Raw genomic sequence first — 23,410 nt, forward strand, 5'->3', positions numbered from 1 at the left:
ACATCTAAATATCAAAAATTCATAAACCAAAATATGTCACTAAATAAATGATAAAAGTCCAATAATGTGAAATGCAACCAATAAAGAAAGGAACTCCAAAGCCCATCAATCATCGTTGGTTGTAGATTTTGGACCTTTCTTTGGTTGGATGGTCCCCATTCCCTATATATATATATATATATATATATATATATGTGTGTGTGTGTGTGTGTGTGTGTGTGTGTGGAATGGCCATACCTTTGAAGTTGTCTCTACAAATACAAGGAAAAAACTCAACAACTAGCCAAACTAATTATACATAGGTGAAAACAAACATGCAAATGCAGAAGATGGCTCAAGAGATTTGGCAGAAGTATTCTGAAAGGACTAGATAAAGAACAAGAAGGATAGGTTTTTCTATTCTTTTAAAGTAAAGAAGAAGACAAAACCCTAGAAGTCCTAGAAGAAAGGATTCATTTTTTTTGTGAAGGCTGATTATTAACGTTATAATTTGTAATTTGAAGATTCTGTATGTATCTAATTGATACTTAGACGGTACTTTATACTTGGTCCTTGCTGGTTAGTTCATAATAAAGTTTCTGGAAGCACTTTGTGGGAATCCCACTTCCAAGAAGCCACATGCTTCCAGTACAAGTGGCCAGGAATGACAACCCTACATGGGAATTGAATTCTCATATTCAAGAATAACAATTCCTGAAATTAAAAAATTGGGATTCTTAAAACAATTATCATACAAAGTTAATGTATTTTTTTGTTAAGCAAAAATTATCAGCCATATATTTATAGTATTTAATTATATCTTTTAATACTTAGAAGACATTGTAGATTATGTGTGAATGGTTGAACAAATTTTTACCTCAATATACAAAGTAAAACTAGTATTCTACGTTTGTGTCAACTATTGCATAGTTATTCCTTTCAAATCTGGCATATGTTGCAATTATTTTCTATTTATACTCTGAACCAGCCAAAATAGGTCATTTGCTTATAATATAATTATGTAAAACCAACGCCTCTTTCATGGATCTGATGGGTCAAGACCATTGTTATTGCTTCTCATTCTTTCTTCCTCTACTCTGTTGAAGTAAACATGATTTAAAAGATGACCTATTGTTAAATTGTATATACACATATATTGTAGATATGTATGTATATGTATTATATATATTATTGTAACTATAGTTTTTAGGTTAGTTTCTTTATAGTTCTTGTTGAACTAGTCAACTTAATGTTGACTAGTCAAATAGAGACGTTGGAGCAGGTCCAATGGATCTACCAGTCCCAACGTCTCTATGGTGCTTCCATGATGTATATAAATAGGGGTGAACCCCCTCTCTAAACGTAATTATTATTGCATATTTTGAACATCAATAAAATATTATTTTTCATATTTTGTGAGCCTCTTTTGTGTGTTTTGTGAGTGAGCCCTTTTGTGGCTCTTTTGTAATCCACTTTGGTGATTTAGTGGACTTTGTTAGAGGATTTCATTTCCTTTCATGGTATGAGAGCTTTGTGGTCCTAAGCTTCATGTTGATGTTCGTGGGATCATGGTTGTACACTTGAATATTCAAATCCAAGTGTTTGTGTGATCCATTGGTGGTACAAGATCGGTGTTGTCTCTACTTCAATTTTTTTTGGAGTGATCATGTTTACTTCTTTTCGTTCTTCCTCTCTATATCATTTATCTCTCCGCCTATCTCTATCTCTACCTCTTCTCTCTCTCACCCTTGTAAAATGGATGACAAAGAGTTTCACCATTATGCCTGTGAAACTTAATGATTCCAACTACGTAACATGGTCTTCAATCACGAAGTACCATATTTGGGGGAAAGAGTTGTGAGGACCATTGGGTAGAGAGCCTAAATTAGTTCTCACTAAAGTAGAAAATGAGAAAAAAAAATCAAATTAGTCTCTAATTATTAGAGATTGAGTCTTTGAGTGTAAATGTTTTGTTTTTACTAACAAGAGTGATAAACTTTCTTCCAAGAAATAACTGAGTACTCTTTTTTTGTTGGATTTAATTCCAAAATATGACGATTGTGATTTTGATCTTTATGAAGATCATAAACTTAGAAATGATGTGGTGAGTGAAAAACAATCTCAAGATGATGAGATTAGAGAAGAACAATCCTGTAAGGATAAAAATTGTATATAATATTTTAGGCATAATGATTTTAAATGTTCATGTGCACTTAAAAGATATTCTGATATTGAAAATCAGACAAAAATACAAACTAAGTGATCTAGAGTCTCAAAACCCCTTGAATTTTTTGTCTTATGAATCTTTTTCACCTAAGTACCAAGCCAACATTGCATTAATACGTTCTTATATAGAACCCTCGACCTATGCTCAAGCAAAAGAATACTTTGAAAGGGTAGAAGCCATGAGGGTAGAGCTACAAGTTTTAGAAAGATCTAATACTTTGAGTATTCAATACATTCTCTAAGAAAAGAAACCTATAGGTTGTAGATAGGTGTATAAGGTATAAAGTATAAACCAAGAGTGATGAAATTCTTGAAAGATACAAAGCCATATTAGTTGCCAAGGGATATTTCCCAAGAATATGACATTTATTATGAAGAAACATTCGCCCTAGTTGCTAGGATGACCACTGTTAGGACCTTAGTAGCCTTAGCCTCTCAGAGAAGATGACCTATATATCTGATGAAAGTAAGAATGTATTCCTTAATGAGAATTTGGTTAAAGAAGTTTATATAAAAGCACCACCTGGTATAACTATTTCTACAGGAAAAACTCTTCCCTTGGATAAAGCCTTTTATTGCCTTAAACAAGCACCAACAGCTTGGTATGACAGGTTTAGTCAAGTTATGCTTGATATTTGATTTCAATCATGTTTGACTGACACATCTGTATTTGTTAAGATTTCTGATGTAAGTATTATTCTTCTTCTCCTCTATGTGGATGACATGACCTTCATCGGAGGGGACAAACAAGGAGTTGAAAACATTAAGGAACTTCTAAAGAAATATTTTAAAATGATTGATTTGCGCTTTTTAAAATATTTTCTTGGAATTTAAATTTCTTATTTCCTTATTCTTCTAGAGGTTATCTATTGACTCAATCTAAATTTTCTCTAGATATTGTTGCCATGTTTGGAATCTCAGATGATAAGAAGGTTGACACTCCGGAGGTTGTCAATGCTAAGATGAGAATTGATGAGAATTGATAGAAAACTACTTGAAAATCGGACGCTATATAAAGAACTTATCGGGGCACTTTCTTATCTTTCAATTATGAGACCTGATATAAAACATGCAATTTACACAGCCAGCCAATTTCATCATGCTATCACTTTTGTTCATATGAGAGCGGTCTTGCGTATTATTAAATATATTAAGACTTCTATTTATCAAGGACTTTTCTTATTTGTTTCTTCCACATTAGATTTAACTGCTTATACTTAATGTTGACTAGGGAGGTGATCCCAATAACCGGCACTCAACTACGAGTTTTTATGTTTTTTTAGGTGAATCATTGATCTCATGTCAGTGTAAGAAGTAGAAGAAGGTCTCTCTCTTCGAGAGAAGCAGAATATTGAGTCATGACTACAACCACTATGGAGGTGGTCTGGCTTAGAAGATTGCTAGCCAATATGGGAGTTTAGATTAAAGGAGCATCACAAATGTGTTTGACAACAAAAGTTCCATCAACATTGCTAGCAACCGAACCTTTCATGAGTGTATCAAACATATTGAGATGGATTGTCACTATATACTAGAGGAGTATCTACATAGTACTATAAATCTGTAAAGATAGATGGAACACATTCAAACACGAAGAAAGTGTCCACCAAAAAGTACAAAATGCACAAGCACAAATGCCACTAAGGACAGAATCACAAGTGATACAAAGAGCACAATCATAAGTGCCACCAAGGGTATACACAAAGAATAAAAAAATAATGATTTTATTGAAGAACAATACGAAAGAAGCATACAAAGGTATACTTGATCCAAAAAGTACAAAATGCACAGGCACAAATGCCACTAAGGGCACAATCACAAGTGCTACAAAGTGCACAATCATAAGTGTCACCAAGGGTATACACAAAGAATAAAAAAATAATGATTTTATTGAAGAACAATACGAAAGAAGCATACAAAGGTAGACTTGATCTAACCTTATATATACGTATATTTTTGTACATATACATATACTATATTATATATATATATACAATTTTATGTATACATGTACAATTTAACATGTTCCCTCAAACTTACAATACGATGACCGAAAGTTTTTGTAAGAAGAAATAAAACCTAGAAGCAGAGAGAGGTTTGATAAAGAAGTCTGCTAACTAGTACTTAGATGTGACATCGGGCAGATCGATGATTCCTAGAGGATACTCCTCTAGAACATAATGACAATCCATCTTGATGTGCTTTTTTCTTTCATGAAAAGTATTGTTGCTGACAATATAGATACCGCTCTTATTGTTACAGCTCATCTTTGACCCTCATAGAATTTTAATTCTCATATCAACCAACAATCTTCTCAGCCACACCACCTCCATTGTAGTTGTAGCCATGGCTCGATACTCAACTTTAATTGAGGAGAGGGAGACATTTTATTGCTTTTGCACCTCCACGAGATTAACGAATCACCTAAGAAAACAATAAAACCCGTGGTTGAGTGTTTATTATTAAGATCACCTCCCAAATTTGCATCAATATATGCAAGTAAATATAGTGCATACAAGGAAGACAAACAATCCTATAAAATTAAATTTCTTAGATATATAATAATACAACTCCCATGTGAACAGATGTTGGAGCATGCTGAAACTGATTAGTTGTATGCACACCGTGTGCTATATCAGGTCTAGTAATAGGTAAGAAAGAGCTCTAATAAGTTGTCGATAAGGAGTTGGATCATCTAGAGGCTCCCCATTATCAATTTTCATTTTGACATTTGTTACTTCAGTAGTGTCAACCTTTTTGTCATCCGATATACCAAACCTGAGAACAATATCAGATGCAAACTTAGACTAAGATAATAAATACCCTCTAGGAAAATAAACAACCCCTATCCCTAGAAAGTATCGTAAAAAACCCAAATCAGTCATTTCAAAACTAGTTTTAAGAATAGTTTTAATATTTTGAACTCCTTGTTTATCTCCTCCAGTGATTATCATATCATCAACATAACGAAATAAGATGACATTACCTGCATCAAAATTCTTAACAAATAAAGTCGTGTTAGTCAAACAAGATCTAAAGCCAATATTAAGCATAATGTTACTAAATTTATCATACCAAGCTTTGGGAGCTTGTTTTAGGCTATACAATGCCTTTTCTAGATGAAAAGCCTTCCCTTGAAGTATTCTCATGCCTGGGGTTGCTTCCATGTATATTTCTTCTATAAGATTTCTATTTAAAAAAGCATTTATAATATCCATTTGTCATATGGGCCAATTTTTAATTGAAGCAACTGTAATGACGGTTATAACTGTGGTCATGTGGGTAACAGGTGCAAATGTTTTTTCATAACCTATATCATATTCTTGTGCATACCTTTTAGCGACTAACCTAGCATTGTATCTCTTAAGAGTCCCATCACTCTTGGTTTTTATTTTATATACCCATCTAAAACCTATGGGTTTCTTTCCCTATGGAAGATCTTGGACAAACCAAGTATGAGCCTTTTATAATGCATCTAATTCTACCCTTATGGCTTTAACCCATTCGAAGTGATCTTTGGCCCGAGTGTATGAGGAAGGTTCTATATATGAATGTATTAGAGCTATGCATGCATGATACTTGGACAAAAATGAGTCATAGGATACAAATTTGGATGGAGGTTGTGAAACTCTAGATGATTTCCTACTTTGCAGTTCTTTTTCATTCAAGTTAGAAAATTTTTCAAGTGCACATGATGGTTTTTTATGCTCCCGTCTAGAGTATTTTAAGAAAGATTGATCATCATGAGAATTTTCATCACTATCTCTTATTCAATAATATTTTCAAAATCATATTCACTATCACAATCATCAACATCTTGGTTGAAACCAAGGTCAAATAAGAATGAGTACTCAATTACTTCATTAGCTTGTTGTTTTCCAAAGATTTTTTTTTTCCAAAAAGGTTACATTTCTAGAAATATACAAATTTTTGTTTTTTGGATCATAACACCGATGTTATCAACATAACCAAAGAAGATACATAGAATAGATCTTGGTGAAAATTTATCATTTTTGTTGGTTAATACAAAACATTTGCAACCAAAGACAAGTAATCTGACATAGTCAGGAGAGAGTTTAACAAGTTTTTTAATAGAAGACATATTTTATAAAGAAAAGGATGACATTTTGTTTATAAGATAAAGTGATAAACAGAGGTTAAGATAGCTTTTGTCTAAAAGATAAAGTGATAAACCATTTTGTTGTGGGGTGTGAGGACAAAATCTTTGATGTGTGATGCCATGTAGAATAAGATAATTTTTAAATTCATTTGAAACAAATTCTCTACTTGAATCGATCCGAAATATAGAGATTTTGTTTTCGAACCTATTTTTAACCAATTTATGAAAGTTTTAAAAATGAAAAAAAGACTTTGGATTTATGCTTAAGGAAGTATATCCAAGTATGTCTAGTAAAATCATCTACAAATATGATATAATATGCATATCCACCTTTAGATAAAATAGGTTGAACCCCAAACATGCAAATGTACAAGCAATGCAAGGTCTAGATGAAACAAAAGTTATATCATTAAATGGTAATCTCTTTATTTTTTCAAGAACACAGTCTTTAAAAAAGAAATCATTAAGATTACAAATTTTTTTCAAATTTAAAAATTATTGAATTTTGGATACATTTGGATGTCCTAATCTTCTATGACATGCATTCAAAACTAGTTTTTAGACATTAAAACAAAAAACATATTTGGGTATCTTCAAAAAATCCATATAGTAGAGACCTCCTTCTCTATAGACTTGCCCAATCAGCTTCCCTGACTAGAGATCCTATATCAAACATTCATTTGAAGAAGAAAATATTACAATCATAATAAGATATTTGAGAGACGGATAAAAGATTTAAGTGTAGTTTAGGGATGTGACAAACCGTTAGAATAAGAAAACCTTTTTAGTTTGATTTTTTTTTTCAAAATTCCTTATTCCTTTAACTTGAAGAGATGTACCATAAGCCATAAAAATATTTGATACACTTGAGTTGTTATGATATTCGGATAAAATATCTTTGTTTGAAGTCACATGAAAAGATGCACTAGAATCAAGAAGCCAAAGAATTTTACCAGGGTTGGAATAAGATGAAACGACTCTAGTTGAAAAAAGAGACTCCCTTGAGAAGTGGTTGAAGAGCTTCCATTAATTGAGCCAAAGACATGCTTCCAATGGATGAATCTTGAGGAGTGAAAATATCACTTGACTCTTGTAGAAAGTCGACCGAAGCAACCTTCTTCTCATATGCCCCTCTTACTTTAGGACATTGGGGCCTAATGTGTCTCAGTTCATGACAATGATGACAAATAGCTTTTCTTTTATTATAGTCATTGCCTTGTCTTCTATAATGACTTAGTTTATATGCACGTATGTAATTTTTTGGCCTAAAGACGTCCAAGACTGAGTCATTCTCACTTTTGGTTACATGGCTTTTCAATCTATTTTCCTCCATACTCAACTCTTCTATAGTATCTTCAATAGAGATAACTTTTTCCTCTATGAAGAATAATAGACTTTGTATATTCAAATTCTAGTCTTAGACTGTTGATAAATTGGCAAAAATGCTCCGCATCCATTTGTCTTTGACGGAATTTTATGTCTTTGGGACAATTCTATTTTGGCTCTAGAAGAGTCTATTCTTCTCAAAATTCAGATAGATCATTATAGTATTCCCTAATAGTTTTATCCCCTTGGATCATAGTCCGAACTCTATCTTGCACATTGCATACATGTGCAATATCCTTAAGAGAATACATTCTCTTAAAATAATCCCAAGCCTTGTTAGCATGCTCAAATTTAGCAAGGCTTGAATACCTTTTAACATCCACACTACTAATAAGCCAAGACATGATCTTGGCATATCTCATACTCCATTCCTTCCACTTCTAATAAGTGGTTATAACTTTGGTCTTTTCATTTTCAGTTAGAGGTACCTTTTTCTCACCCTCTACCTTAGTGAGAACTAACTTAGGTTCCGGATCAGATCTATTTACTAGTCCCCACAACCCTTTTCCCCAAATAAAGTGTTTTATAATAGAAGTCCATGTTACATAATTGAAATCATTGAGTTTTATAGGTTTAATGGTGGCATTATCATTTTCATCTATTTTTACAAGGGCTAAGAGAAGATGAGTGAAAGAAAAGATAAGGAGATAAGAGAAAAGAGAGGAGAAAGAAAAAACAATACGAGGAACATGAGCACTCTTCTATCAGTGGTTCACACGATCACTCGAGCACTTGCAAGATCACCAACACTTTGAATAAGAGTTTTCAAATGAGCTTTAATACTTCCAAGCTTTGATATCATGTAAAGATAGGTGAAACAACTTCAAACACGAAGAAAGTGTCCACCAACAAGTACAAAATGCACAAGCACAAATGCCACTAAGGGCACAATCACAAGTGTTACAAAGAGCACAATCACAAGTGCCACCAAGGGCATACACAAAGAATAAAAAATAATGATTTTATTGAAGAACAATATGCAAGAAGCATAACGATACAAGGGAGATGGACCCCTAATTATATATACACAAAAGGGAGAGAAAGAAAGCTAAGAGAGAGAGAAGACAAAAGGAAGAGAACCAACCCAACGGCTAGATTTCTAGCCGTTCAAGTCAACAAAGGTTGACTTGGTCCAACCTTATATATATATATATATTTTATACAATATATAATATGTATATACATAAATACATACATATATATATTTATACATATACATGTACTATATTATATATAATAAAATATATATATATATAGTTTTATGAGTATATATATATATATACAATTTAACACGATCTTCCCTATGTTACCTCAGAATACCGGTTGACAGATTTCTTCACCAAACCTCTTTCTGCTCCTAGATTTTACGTTCTCTTAGGCAAACATTCAGTTGTCCAACTATAAGTTTGAGGGAGAGTGTTAAATTGTATAGATACATATACAGTAGATACGCATGTATATGTATTATGTACATATATACATATATATATTCTATATATATATTATTGTAACTATAGTTTTTAGGTTAGTTTTTTTTCTTTCTTTTTAGTTCTTGTTGAACTAGTCAACTTAATGTTTACTAATCAAATAGAGACATTGGAGCATAATCAAATAGAGACGTTAGAGCAGGTCCAACGGCTCTATTTCGAGCCATTGGACCAGCCCCAACGTCTCTAGGGTGCTTCCATGATGTATATAAATAGAGGTAAACCCCCTCTTTAAAAGTAATACTTCTTGCATATTTTGAACGGTTAAGATAAGACCACTTTAAAGTTTATTTATTCTTAAGGCTGTTTTGGTATTTTCTAAATAATGAGGGACCTAAATGTAAATTTATTCTTTTGGCTAATCTCTATTCAAAACTAGAGGAGATTAGACCTAATAGAGATTTTGACGTCTATCCCTCTCTCTCTCTCTCTCTCTCGTTTCTGCGTATTCTATTATTAAATCTACATGGTATCAGAGCAGTCGACCTTGGGAGCGTGATCTTGCGTTCTGCGCCAAAGCTCGAGTGAAGGATATTAGATTACGTGAAGGGGATTAGATCTAAAGGTGTGTCTAATTTATTTTTTTTGAAGAACGAGTGGTACAAATCTGATAACAGATTTGAGGTCTGATAAGAGTCTTGACTCAGATCTGTAATCAGATCTAAAAGTCGCGGTGGATCTATGTATCTTTGTCAACAAGATCGGGTGGATACAGGTATGAGTGTTGTGCAGAAGTCGTGAAGTGGGTGACGGTTGACAGTCATTTTTTTTTGTTTTGATCATATGCTCTCGTTGGTTCAGATCTGATCACAGATCTGCGTGTGGTGAAGATTAAATATATTGTTCAATCGTGGACCTGGATGTCGAGAAAAAAATATTAAATAGTCGTGGATCTGCATATTTTTTTTCCAAATCTGATCATTATTCTGGTTAGTTCAGATCTGATCACAGATCTGGTGTCGTCGTGAGTTCTGCATCGTGTGGAGCAATTTGTTTTTTGATTTGTTCATATCAGATCATCGATTAAATGCATCTTTTGTTTAGTCGTGGACCTGGATGTCGTGAAAAAAAAATTATTAGTCGTGAATCTGCAAAAAAAAATTTGAATTTGTTCTGGTTAGTTCAGATCTGATCGCAAATCTGGTGTCGTGGTTAGACTCATCATCGTCTTGGATTTGCATAGTGTGGAGCAGATCGTGAGTTTTTGAAGCATTCAGATTTAATTTCTTAGTGGATTGGAGAGTAAATCTGAACAATTTTTGGTAGTCTACGAGATCTACAAATTGTGACAAATTTTTTTTTACACGTGGGCGTTTATTGCAACAGCGTTATTGGTAGTGACTTCTGAGTTAGTGTTATTCATTATAGGTGAAGTTCCAAAATCTGATTACAAGAATGAGACTATTGGGGAATATAAAGCCTTCGCAAATCCTTTCTCTTATGGTTCGTCCGTGAAATTAAATGAAACAAACTATGCAAGGTGGTCCAGAACGTTTATGATGTCGATGTCTGGACATCGTAGAAAACATATTTTGTTGGAAATTGAACCAAATGATAAAACGGGAAAATACATTACTTGGGAAGAAGATAATGACATTGTTATGTCATGGCTCATGAATATCACCGAATCTCATATTGCAGATTGTCTAATTTATTATAATACAGCTAAACAGATGTGGGACAATCTTCGAGATACGTACTCTCAAGAGACTAATGTGAGTCATATTCTATAAGTTGAACAGGAGATATATAATTTGCAACAGGGTGATCAGACCTTGGCCCAGTACTATGCCTCCGTTAAAGCGGCTTTTGAAAGACTTAATGCTCATAGACCACTGTGTTGTTCAAAACAAAATGATCATCAAGAACAGACTATGGTTGCTCGGTTCCTCACAGGCTTATCTTCAGAGTTTTCAGTTGCTAAAGTCCAAATGTTGATCGGGTCTGATGTTCCTACCCTTGCTGATGCATTCAATCATTTGAGTAGACTTGCCATCTCTCTTCCACAATCTCAACCTGCATCTCAGTCATCTGCTTTAGTTGTTCCATCTAGTTATGGACGAGGAAATACTCTGAATGTTAGAGGACAAGGTCGTAGAAGAGGTATGGAAGGTAGAGGTAAACTCCAATGTTCCGTTTGAGGAAAATCAGGACATTTAGAAGATCGTTGCCGGGATAAACATGAATGGCCTGCCTTTTCTACATTGAAGCCTAATGCTCCAAAAGTTAATGTTACAAAACTAGAGGTAGCAAATCCTAGTGATTGTATCACTCTTAGTCGTGCAGAATATGATGATCTGATCGCTCATTGTCCTTCAAGTTCCTCTTCTCCTGTAACTGGTGTGACCTACTCAACAGGAGACCATCTTTCTCCCCATGATAGTAAGTGGATTATTGACTCTAGTGCATTTAGACATCTATGTAGAAACTTTAAAAAAAATTAAGATCTAAAGGCTATTACTGCACATCAGGGAGTCTCATTAGATGATGGGAGTTCCTCCCCGGTTACTGGTTAGAGAAATGTTTTTATATCCTCTTTCATACAGTTGAACAATGTCCTTCATGCTCCTTCATTTCCTCAAAGTTTACTCTTGATTATCATGTGTGCTGTCATTTTCAATATTTGCTGACGGAGAAGAACATTGGTGGAGGCTATGAAGAAAATGGAGTCTACTATCTACATCACCCTGTGGAAAACATTTATGCTACAGTCGATTATTCCTCGAGTCTTATTCAGTGGCATCGTCGTCTCGGAAAACCTTCATTGTTGAAGCTTCGTAGTGTCATTCCTCAAATTCCGTCTACCATATCATTCCAGTGTGAAGCATGTCAGTTGGGCAATCATCATCGTAGTTCGTTTCCTTCTAATTAGAGTCAGTCCAATAATAAGGTCTTTGAACTTCTTCATGCGGATGTACGGGGTCCTAGTAAGATTCCTACTAGGACCCAATGTCGTTATTATCTTGTTATTGTCAATGATTTTTCTAAGCTGTCTTGGGTGTTCTTAATAAAAGAAAGATCTGGAGTTCCTAGTATCCTCAAATCATTGGTTATTGAAATAAAAACTCAGTTTGAATCTGTTGTCAAGATTATCCGCACTGATAATGCCCTTGAGTTTAAAACCAAAGCATTGCTGCAATTTTATCGAGACCATGACATTCAACCTCAAACCACTTGTGCCTATACTTCTCAACACAATGGGGGTGGCTGAGCGAAAACTCAGGCACCTCCTTGATGTAGTCCGCACCCTTATGATTCAATCCAATGTTCCTGCTTTATATTGGGGTGATGCGGTTACCACAACTTGTTATTTGATCAACCGCATGCCTTCATCATCCGTGGAAAACCAAATTCCTTTGCAAATCCTTTATCCTAACGTACCTTTCTTCTCTCTTTCGCCCAAGGTATTCTGAAGAATCCTTGCAAACAATCAAGTTTTCGAATAACTTGATACTTCAAATACTAAAGACAAAATAATTGCACAGTGTTTATAAGCTTTATACCACAAAAGAAGTGTAATAAATGCACCGTGTTTATAAGTTTTACACCAAAAAAAAAGTGCAATAAATGCACAATGTTTATAAGCTTAAGGAGACAACTCCTTACAGTGCTTAAAGAGTCATTGGGTTATTCCAAACGGCTCTTACTAGAGACGTTGGGAATCAGCCCAACATCTATATGTTTAAACTATGTACAACAGTCAATGGCTGACTGTTGTACTCTGTACACAGTCAGCTACAAAAATATTACATAAAATAACAAAAAAAAAGAAATGAAAAAATTACAAAAATAAGAAAAAAAAATTACAATCATATTCAAAAACATGAATATGCGTAAAATGTAGAAATGATTAAAATATCCCTACAACTAATACAAGAAATAAATATATATTTTATATATATAAGTGGATGGATACATGTATATATATATATATATATATATATATATATATATCTTCTTTTATATATATAAAATATATAGAGAAAATACATTGTCTTATGAATTACAATTTAACACCCTCCCTCAAACTTAGGGCAAGATGACCAAAAGTTTGCCAAGGAGGAAATTGAACCGCGAAGCACACAAAGCTTTGGTGAAGAAATCTACCAACTGATATTCTGAAGTTACATATGGAAGATCTATAACTCCTTTCAGATACGCTTCCCGAACATAGTGATAGTCCATCTCAATATGTTTAGTCCGCTTATGAAAAGTATGATTTTTGGCAATGTATATTGCACTCTTGTTATCACAGTACAACTTGGTGGGCCCTTCTATTGAGATCCCCATGTCTTCTAATAGCTGATGAATCTATACAATTTTCATGGTATTAGTCGTCATGACACGATATTCAGCTTCTGTTGAGGATAAAGACACTTTTTGTTGCTTCTTACATCTTCATGAAATCAACGAGTCTCCTAAAAACACATAAAAACCAGTGGTGGAGTGACGGTTATTTGGGTCACCTCCCCAATCAGAGTCAGTATAAGTAATTAATTTTAATTCAGAAGAATAGGATAAGAATACTCCATTGTTTAGTGTACCTTTTATGTATCTCACAATCCACAAGATGACACTCATGTGAATTGATGTTGGTGCATGTTGGAACTTATGAACTGCATGAGAGATATCTGGTCTAGTAATACTCAGATATATCAAAGATCCCACAAGCTGTCTGTAGGGGGATGGGATCAGAGAGAGGAATATCATCATCAATCTTCATTTTGGCTCCTACTATAGCAGAAGTTTCACAAACCTTATCATCCGTAATATCTGACCTGTCAATAATCTCAGAGGCAAGCTTAGTTTGAGATAAAAAATATCCTCTATGAGAGTATGCTACTTCAATACCTAAAAAATAAGTTACAAATCCTAAATCAGACATTTCAAACCTATCCTTCAAAATTGATTTTATGCTTTTAACCCCCTTAGAATCATTTCTGGTTATAAGCATATCATCCACATATAAGAGCAGAATGACAATCCCTGCATTGTTTTTTTAACAAATAAGGCAGTGTTAGTGAAACAGGAAGAAAAATCATTTTCTAACATTACGGAATTAAATCTATCATACCAAGCCTTGGGGGCTTGTTTTAAACCATAAAATGCTTTTCGAAGGCAAAACATTTTCCTTTGGGAGTCTCTATTCCTGGTGGAGCATTCATATATACCTCTTCATTCATATCACCATTTAGGAAGGCGTTTTTAACATCCATTTGATAGATGTTCCATTTATTGATTGAGGCAACGGTAATGAGACATCGGACAGTGACTATTCGGGCCATAGGGGAAAAAGTTTCTTCATAGTCAATCCCATATTTTTTACTATATTCCTTTGTAACTATTCGAGCTTTATATCTCTCAAGAGATCCATCGCTCTTAGTTTTTACCTTAAATACCCATTTACACCCTATTGCTTTTTTACCCTTAGGAAGATCTTGGAACTCCAAAGTCTTTGCCCTGTTGAGAGCTGAAAGCTCACATTCTATTGCTTTTAGCCATTCATCATTCTTTTTGGCTTCTTCGAAGTTTATGGGTTCTATATAGGAATGAATGGCGTTAAGGCAGGCTCTATGTTTAGGAGTAAACGAATCATATGAAATAAACCTAGAAGGCATCTTTCTACTTCTCTCAGTTCTTTGTAGGTTTTCATCATTTGTTGAATTGGACCCACTAGGTTCACTAAAATTTTCAATTGCACTCCTAAAACTGTTTCTATCTATATGGGTATATGTTATAGGATCTCTCAATGCTCCTTCATTTCTATGTTGGGAGATAGGTGGATGGGAAGAGTCATCTTCTTTATCATTGACGTCATTATGAATGAAATAGTCATCACTATCATCATCATCATGTGCTAACATTTCATGTAAAACCCACTGTTTAAAAAAAAATGTATCGGACCCGACCCAGGCCCATTCTCGATAGGGTTTTTAAAAACCCGACTCGAGAAGAGGATTTTAAGAAAATCCTCTTTCCGAGCGTCGCACCCCGCCTGCGATATCGGGTGGATTAGGGAAACCCACCGGGGTTTCCCCATTCATCGCCCCCCCACCTGAGCCCTTTAAGACCAGCGTAGGAGGGCGAGGGGAGGCACGCCTCCCTCTCAAAGCTCTTCGCTCCCCTCGCGCCGACTCCCTACTCCTTTCCTGCGCACGCCACCAACACCGATCGTCGTCGCCGCTGCGACCCACGCCGATCGACGATGCCGGCCACCACCGTCGGTCTCCTCCCAGGTACGCCCTCTTCACCTCCCTCTCCGTCACCTCGTTAGAAGGCACGACAAGAGGCTGATGGCCCCTTCCATACCGTCCCTCTTCACCCTCTTCTTGAGGGTTCACCGGGAGGCCAATAGGCGGCGCACGACCCCTACCGTGCCTCCCACCTCCCCTGTGCCCATCGGAGGCCCGACAAGTGGCCTACGGGGCCCCTGTCGTCTCCTTCTCTCTGTGGGGGTTCGCTGGAGTGCCGGCAGAGGGAGCCAATGGCCCCTGCGACACCCCCTCTCCCCTGTGGTTGATCGGGAGACCGACGGGAGGTCGGTTGCCCCCTGTCACCCCCGTCCCGATCTCTCTCTCTCTCTCTCGGCAGGGGTTGGCCCCCTGTCGCCTCTCGGCTATCGGCAGGGGCTGACCCTTGCCGTCTCGTTGCTGTCGTCAGGGGCGGGCCCCCTGCCGTTTTGTTGCTGTCGGCAGGGGCGGGCCCCCTGCCGTTTTGTTGCTGTCGGCAGGGGCGGCCCCCCTGTCATTTCGTTGTTGTCGGCAGGGGTGGGCCCTCTGCCGTTTCGTTGCTGTCAGCAGGGGCGGGCCCCCTGTCGTTTCGTTGCTGTCGGCAGGGGCTCAACCCCTGCTGTCTCGTTGCTGTTGGCAGGGGCTCGACCCCTGCTGTCTCGTTGCTGTTGGCAGGGGCTCGACCCCTGCTGTCTCGTTGCTGTTGGCAGGGGCTCGCCCCCTACCGCCTCGGTGCTGTCGGCAGGGGCTTGACCTCTGCCGCTTCGCTGCGGTCGGCAGGGGCTGGCCCCCTGCCGCCTCGAGGCTGTCGGTAGAGGCTGCCCCCTTGCCATCTCGTTGTTGTCGGCAGGGGCTCGCCCCCTGCCACCTCGGTGCTGTCGACAGGGGCTCGTTCCCCGTCGCCCCGCTGTCGTCGGCAGTCAGGGGCTCACTCCCTCTCGCCTAATCCTACCCATGCCCCGTCGCACCATTAAATGATATTATCATAATTGAATATTTCACACTTTTGCAGACCTCGCATCGAACCCCGCTCTGGCGCCACGGCCTGAGCCTCGTATCATCTACACTCGTAGACGCACGCAGCTGCACGACATCCCGAGGTAGGGGAAAGTCGCACGAAGGGTTTGTATGAATGAAATAAAATATAAGGACTCTGTGATAGAATAGTTTATTTGGCGTACATGCTTACCTGTAGGATTATCTAACTTGTGATTGTCAGTTTTGCGTCTACTCATCCTTATTCTTTTGAAATTGCATGCTTAAATGTAAAACTCTATGGGTAGACTCATTTCTAGAAAGAAACCCACGACAATTGCTACTATAACCGGACCTTAAGACAGGTACGGTATAAGTTTTACGAGAGGTAATGAAGTACCCTGAAGTGGGAAATCAACACCTTATAAATATCAACGAGATAATGTCGGCCTCTACAGGCCAATTGCTCAAAGAGCAATACATGTCATGTATGAACCAAATGAATCATAAAACATTAAATGTTGTCCTCTCATCGTAGTCGTACCTCTAGATAGGTACGATCGTACTTTTGGACAAGTACGTGGTGTTACGATGTTTGAATGATGAGGTTGTAACAACCTCGAAGCGTGCATTTAGCACAATGCTGAGATCACATAAATGATGAGAACTCGCCCTCACAGGCAAGATGCTCGAGTGGGTCTAACAGACCAGAGCATGTAGAATGGGACAGCGGTTAAGAAACCCCGTCGTACCCATTCGACCTTCACGGTTCATCAAGGAAGAGGATGGTACAAAACTACGATGGACAGGTTGTTAACAACCACCCCACGGGCAAAAGACTCGGCTTCCCCAGTCATCGGAGTTAGGGGAATTGGGATTACCATAAATTATCCTAGGTGGTAACTCCCAGGTACTTCTGCAGAAGTTGGATGCATCTATGGGCCACGAATGCCTTTGGGGATTCACTCTCTTGGTCACTGACCGTCCCCTTTGGAGCAAACTCAGTCAGCCATCCGGGTTAATGAAAACACCTGACATAATAAACCCCCGGATCAGTCTCGGTTGTTTCTACGTTTCGCGTCTGTGCGTACCCACAGGCTAGTTAATATCAGAACTTAAAGAATATCTTTTTAAATAGTTATAGATGATTGGGACTTACACTGCTTGAAATGTTTCAAACAATAGCTCCTTGCATATGTTACACTTGCTAGAATAGATTACAATTGTACTTGTTGTTTTAACGTAATAAACTGCTTATCTCATGAATGTCCTGTTTTATTTTTATTCTACTTTATCTATTCGTGCACCTACTGGTTTGTTATGAAACTGACCCATTTCATAGGCAGGTGATGAGTAGGACTTCACAAGCGGCCGATGGCATGGTGCAACATGGCTCAATATTTTTCTTCTTTCTGCTTGCATCTTGGCTCTGAGTTTTAGAGTTTTTCTTTAGATTATTGAACTTTGGGAAAATGCTCATTTTGTAATAAACTGCAGATTTTTAATCTATTGCCTTATTTCCTTAATTCCTTTAAGTTGTTGTTCATGTGAATGATGGTTTTTCAGCTAACGTACCCAGGATTGTTGACTTGTGCTCCTTTCTAAATGTCTTCCGTTGTCGCTTTTAAAAGTGAAAACTTTAAATCTTTGAAAGGTTTTTCGATAATGTTTTCGAAATCACAAGTTGAAATTTTGGGGTGTTACATTTCAAATAAAAAAGAGTAATCCATGTTTTCTTCAAAGGGTTCACTTATTTCAAAATCATTAAAATTTTTCAAAAAACTCATATTTCTGAAAACATATAGCTTGTCATTCTTAATATCATAACAATGAAACCCTTTTTGGGTTTCGAAATATCCAAGAAAAGCGCAGGCAATGACTTTTGGTGAAAGTTTGGCGTTCTTGTCAGTAAGAACGAAGCATTTATAGCCGAAAATTCTCAACCGACTATAGTCGGGTTCTTTGGTATACAATTTTTCAAAAGGCGAGATATTGTTAAAGTTTTTAAAAGGTAGCCGATTTATCAGAAAGACAGATGCTAAAGCCGCTTCAGCCCAAAAACCTTTTGGAATGTTTTGTAAAACAAGTAATGTTCGAGTTGTCTCTATTATATGTCTATGCTTTCTTTCGACTAATCCATTTTTTTAGGGGTTTTCGGACAAGATCTTTGGTGAAGAATACCATGACTTTCAAGATAATTTTTGAATTCGCTTGAAAGGTATTTTCCACCAGAGTCAGTTCTAAAAATTTTTAGATTCCTATTAAATTGATTTTTAATCATCATATGATAGGTTTTAAAAATCGATAAAACTTCATATTTGTGTTTAAGAAAATAAATCCAACAATATCTCGTGTAGTCGCCAACAAAAATGACATAATATGTGAAGCCTCCTTTTGATAGAACAGGTGTCGGTCCCCATACATCCGAATGGATGATTTCAAAAGGTCTAGTTGTAAACATAGATCTTTGACAAAAGGGCATTTTTTTTATTTTCCCAAGTATACAGTCGTTACAATTGAAATCACTTTTATATAGACTTTTAACAAAAGGTAAATGAGAAATTTTTGCAATATTTGGATGTCCAAGTCTCTTGTGTCACACGTTAATATCCTTTTGTTGGACAACATTACAAAACGGGTTCTTTGAAATTTGAAGGTAATCGACATAGTATAAATCGCTTTTCCTAGAGCCTTCCCCAATCAATCTCCGGGACCGGCGATCCTGTATCCAACATTTGTTAGATGAAAACTTTACATTACACCCATGATTCGAGAGTTGAGAAACAGAAAGCAAATTTAAGTTTAATTTGGGTATAAATCTAATTTTTGGAATAAAGAATCCTTGTTTTTCAAAATTTCCTATTCCTTTTACTTCAAGAGATGTTCCATCCGCGGTTAAAACAAAAGATGGAGAGGGATTTTTTGAGTATTCGAAAAAAGAACTACAACTTCGGGTCATGTGAAAAGAAACACCCGAATCTAAAAGCCAATAGGTCTTACCGGGAGGAGAAGGGGTTGACATGGCAGCTCCAAAGATAGCCCCTTTTAGAAGAGGTTGAATTGCATCCATGATTTGTTACAATGAGAGAGCTCCATTTGAAGATGACGATCACTCTTCCTTTTGAGGTTGGGATGTAGTAGCCATGGCAAGTAACTTTTTTCACTTTCGGCAAATAGGCTTGATATGCCGCGGTTCCTTACAAAAATGACATAAAAGTTTGCTATAATCCCTCTTCCCTCCTTGACCATTTGAGTTTTGATTCTTGAAATGAGGAGACTTGTAGGTCCTTAAGTTACTCCCAGGTCTTGAGATGGCATTTACACCTTCATTTTCTTCATTATTGGAAGGTGTAACTAAAACACTTGGGTTGTTTTTGCTTATACACATACGAGTTTCTTCCCTACTTAGTTTAGTAATTACATCTTCAAGAGAGGGGAAAGTGAAAGCGGATAAAAGAGAAGATCGAATTTGTTCGAATTCGGGCCTAAGCCCATTCAAAAAATGAAAAATCTATCTTCTTCCAATTGTTTATGACGAAGCACTATGGCTTCTCCACTCCACTTGGGTTCGAGCATAGCAAGCTCGTCCCAAATATAAGAGAGTTCGGCAAAATGCTCCCTTATAGTCATCTCTCCTTGACGAAGAGTTAGTGCCCTCTTTTGGAGGTAATATTTACGGGACAAGTCCCTAGAGGTGTACATCTTCTCAAGGTACTCCCACGCTTGAGAAGCCTTCTTAAATTTGATAATATTAGCGTTAATTCTTTTTTCTACGGATGAGAAAATCCATGAGAGGATTTTAAAATTCCTCATCTTCCATTCTTCATGCTTTTTTGTGTAGTTTTCAAGGGCTTTGGCTCTTTCTTCGTCTTCAAGGATTTTTATTTCTCCTTTCTCCATCAAGGTTATCTTTGGCTCCGGTTCGGGAATCAAGCCTTGGACATAGCCCTAAAGCCCTTTCCCTTTAATATGAGTCTCCATGTTTCCGGCCCAAACGTGATAGTTGGACCCATTGAGTTTGAAGTCGAAAGAAAAATGAGTATTTTTCACCTATTAGAGAGGAGAGATGATGAAAAGGAATACGTACCATAAAGGATTTTTAGACCTTTCTTGATAGAAGAGTTTTCTAAAATATTGGATGAATAAGAAGATCCACTCCAATCTTCAAAATTTTGAGAGCACACTTTTCGAGGTACCAAAAAAGGGGAGAATCCACACAATCTTTCTTTCTCCAACAAGGCTCTTATACAATGTGAAGAATCTTTGCAAACAATCAAGTTTTTGAATAACTTGATACTTCAAAATACTCAAGACACAAAATAAATGCACAGTGTATATAATTTTTACACCATAAAAGAAGTGCAATAAATGCACAGTGTTTATAGCTAAAAGAGACAACTCCTTACAATGATACATTTATTCAATGGGCTCACATAGCCCTTATTTATAGGCACACTTAAAGAGTTGTTGGGCAATTCCCAACGGCTCTTATCAGAGACGTTGGGAATCAGCCCAACGTCTATATGTTTAAACTGTGTACAACACTGTTGTACACTGTACACAGTCAACCACCGACTGTGTACAGAAATATTACATAAAAGAACAAAAAAAAAGAAATGAAAAATTACAAAAATAAGAAAAAATAAAAAGAAGGAATTACAATCATATTAAAAAACATGAATATGCATAAAATGTAGAAATGACTAAAATACCCCTACAACTAATACAAGAAATAAATATATATTTTATATATATAAGTAGATGGATACATGTACATATATATGAAATATATATATGTATATGTATCTTCTTTTATATATAGAAAATACATTGTCTTATGAATAACAATTTAACGGGTTTTTGAGTGTGTTTGTTTTGTGCACAGACTCTGACCTGACCGTGATAAATTAGCAACTCAAGCCACTAAGTGTATGTTTATAGGCTATCCAAAAAATCAAAAGGGGTATCGATGTTATAATCCAATTTCCCATCGGGAGTATGTTAGTGTGGATGTATCCTTCTTGGAGTCTCTTCCATATTATTCCAGTATTGGTGCTAGGCTGATGACTCCTTTCCTCTTTCTATTCCTCCTTTTCCTTTGGAATTGGTGCCCCCATTACCAAATCCAACTCCACCTACCTCACGGTTTCACAATCCTCCATTGGTCTATGTGCGTAGAGCTCCACCTCCTCTAGTGTCTCCATCTTCTTCTTCTCCTAAGGTAAGTGCTTTTGATAGCAATGACATTCATGTTGATGATAACAGGACAATCGCTCTATGAAAGGGGACACGACAATGTACCTTATATCCTATGTCTCAGTTTGTGTCAGATGCCATAATTGGTAATCAGATGAAAACATTGATTTCAGCCTTATCTGTTGAAACTATTCATCTGAGTTATCAAAAGGCAACACTCGATAGTAGGTGAAAGCAGGCTATGGAAGATGAAATGGATGCTTTACTGTCTCAACAGACATGGGACCTTGTTTATCCCCCATTGGATGCGGACATTGTTGGATGCAAATGGGTATATACCATTAAGTACAACTCAGATGGTTCAATTGAAAGATACAAGGCCCGGTTAGTAGCAAAAGGTTATACTCAGACATATGGTGTTGATTTCTTTGAGACATTTTCTCCCGTAGCACGGATGAACACCATTCGTCTTGTTCTCTCTGTAGTTGTTCACCATGGATGGAGTTTGTGTCAACTAGATGTGAAAAATGCATTCCTATATAGGGATCTGTCTGAGACAGTCTAAATGCAACAACCTCTTGCGTTCGAGGTTGAAGGGGAGTGTCAGAAGGTGTGCAAATTAAGAAAGGTGATATATGGTCTAAAGCAAAGTCCTCGTGCATGGTTTCAAAAATTGTTTAAGGTGATGTCAAAGTTTGGTTTTAATAGGTCAGCGTCAAACTACACATTATTTATTAAGAAAACTAACTCAGGCCTAGTTGTTATGGTTGTATATGTGGATGACATCATCCTTACAGGAGATAACATGAAAGATATTGCAACTACGAAGGCTCATCTTAAAAAACATTTTGTTACAAAAGACCTTGATCCACTTACATACTTTTTGGGCATTGAAATAGCCAGGAGCAGTAAGGGCGTGATTTTGTCTCAACGGAAGTATGTTCTTGATTTATTAAAAAAAACAAGAATGTTGGGAGCTAAACCAACAAATATTCTCATGGATCACAAAGTTCATTTATTGGATGAGGGGTCAAAACCTGTTGATAGCAGGAGCTATCGCTCATTGGTAGGGAAGTTACTATATGTGACTAGAACTGATATTGCTTTAACTGTAAGCAAGGTTAGCCAATTCATGGACAAACTGACTGAGGTACACTGGAATGCTACAATGATGATACGCAGGTACTTAAAATCTTCTCCTGGAAAAGGGTTATTATTCAAGAAAGGGGGTAACCCTGGAGGTACTTGCTTACTCTGATGCTGATTATGTTGGGTCTGTAGAGGATAGGAAATCTACCACAGGATTCTGTGTATTTGTGGGAGGTAACTTAATTTCTTGGAAAAGCAAGAAGCAAACCGTGGTTTCTAGGTCGAGTGCCGAATCAGAATATAGGGCTATGGCCCAAACGATAGCTAAATTGATGTGTGTTCGAACTGTGCTGACTGATCTTCAAGTAAATGTTTCATCTCCTATGGTAATAATGTGTGATAACAATCCGGTATTTCATGAGAGGACAAAACATATTGAAGTTGACTGCCACTACATAAGAGATATGGTTCAAGTTGGACATATCTCTACCAAGCATGTAGTCTCTGAGGATCAAGTTACAAATATTTTTACAAAGCCTCTTGCCAGGTCCAGTTTCTCAAAATGTTGCGGCAAGTTGAGCATGATAGATATCTATGCTCCAGCTTGAGGGGGAGTGTTAAGATAAGACCACTTTAAAGTTTATTTATTCTTAAGGCTGTTTTGGTATTTTCTAAATAATGAGGGACCCAAATATAAATTTATTCTTTTGGCTAATCTCTAT

General features: G+C 36.8%; 1 protein-coding gene across 1 annotated transcript in view; it reads right to left on the reverse strand.

Moving 5' to 3' along the window:
- Positions 1-23,410, reverse strand: part of LOC149811786 (cystinosin homolog) — a 136,831-nt gene that overhangs the window by 722 nt on the left and 112,699 nt on the right. The gene's annotated exons all lie outside the window — the stretch shown is intronic.

The sequence above is a fragment of the Nuphar pumila genome, chromosome 17, assembly GCF_984573655.1.
Source record: "Nuphar pumila chromosome 17, dmNupPumi1.hap1.1, whole genome shotgun sequence".
Classification (NCBI taxonomy): domain Eukaryota; kingdom Viridiplantae; phylum Streptophyta; class Magnoliopsida; order Nymphaeales; family Nymphaeaceae; genus Nuphar; species Nuphar pumila.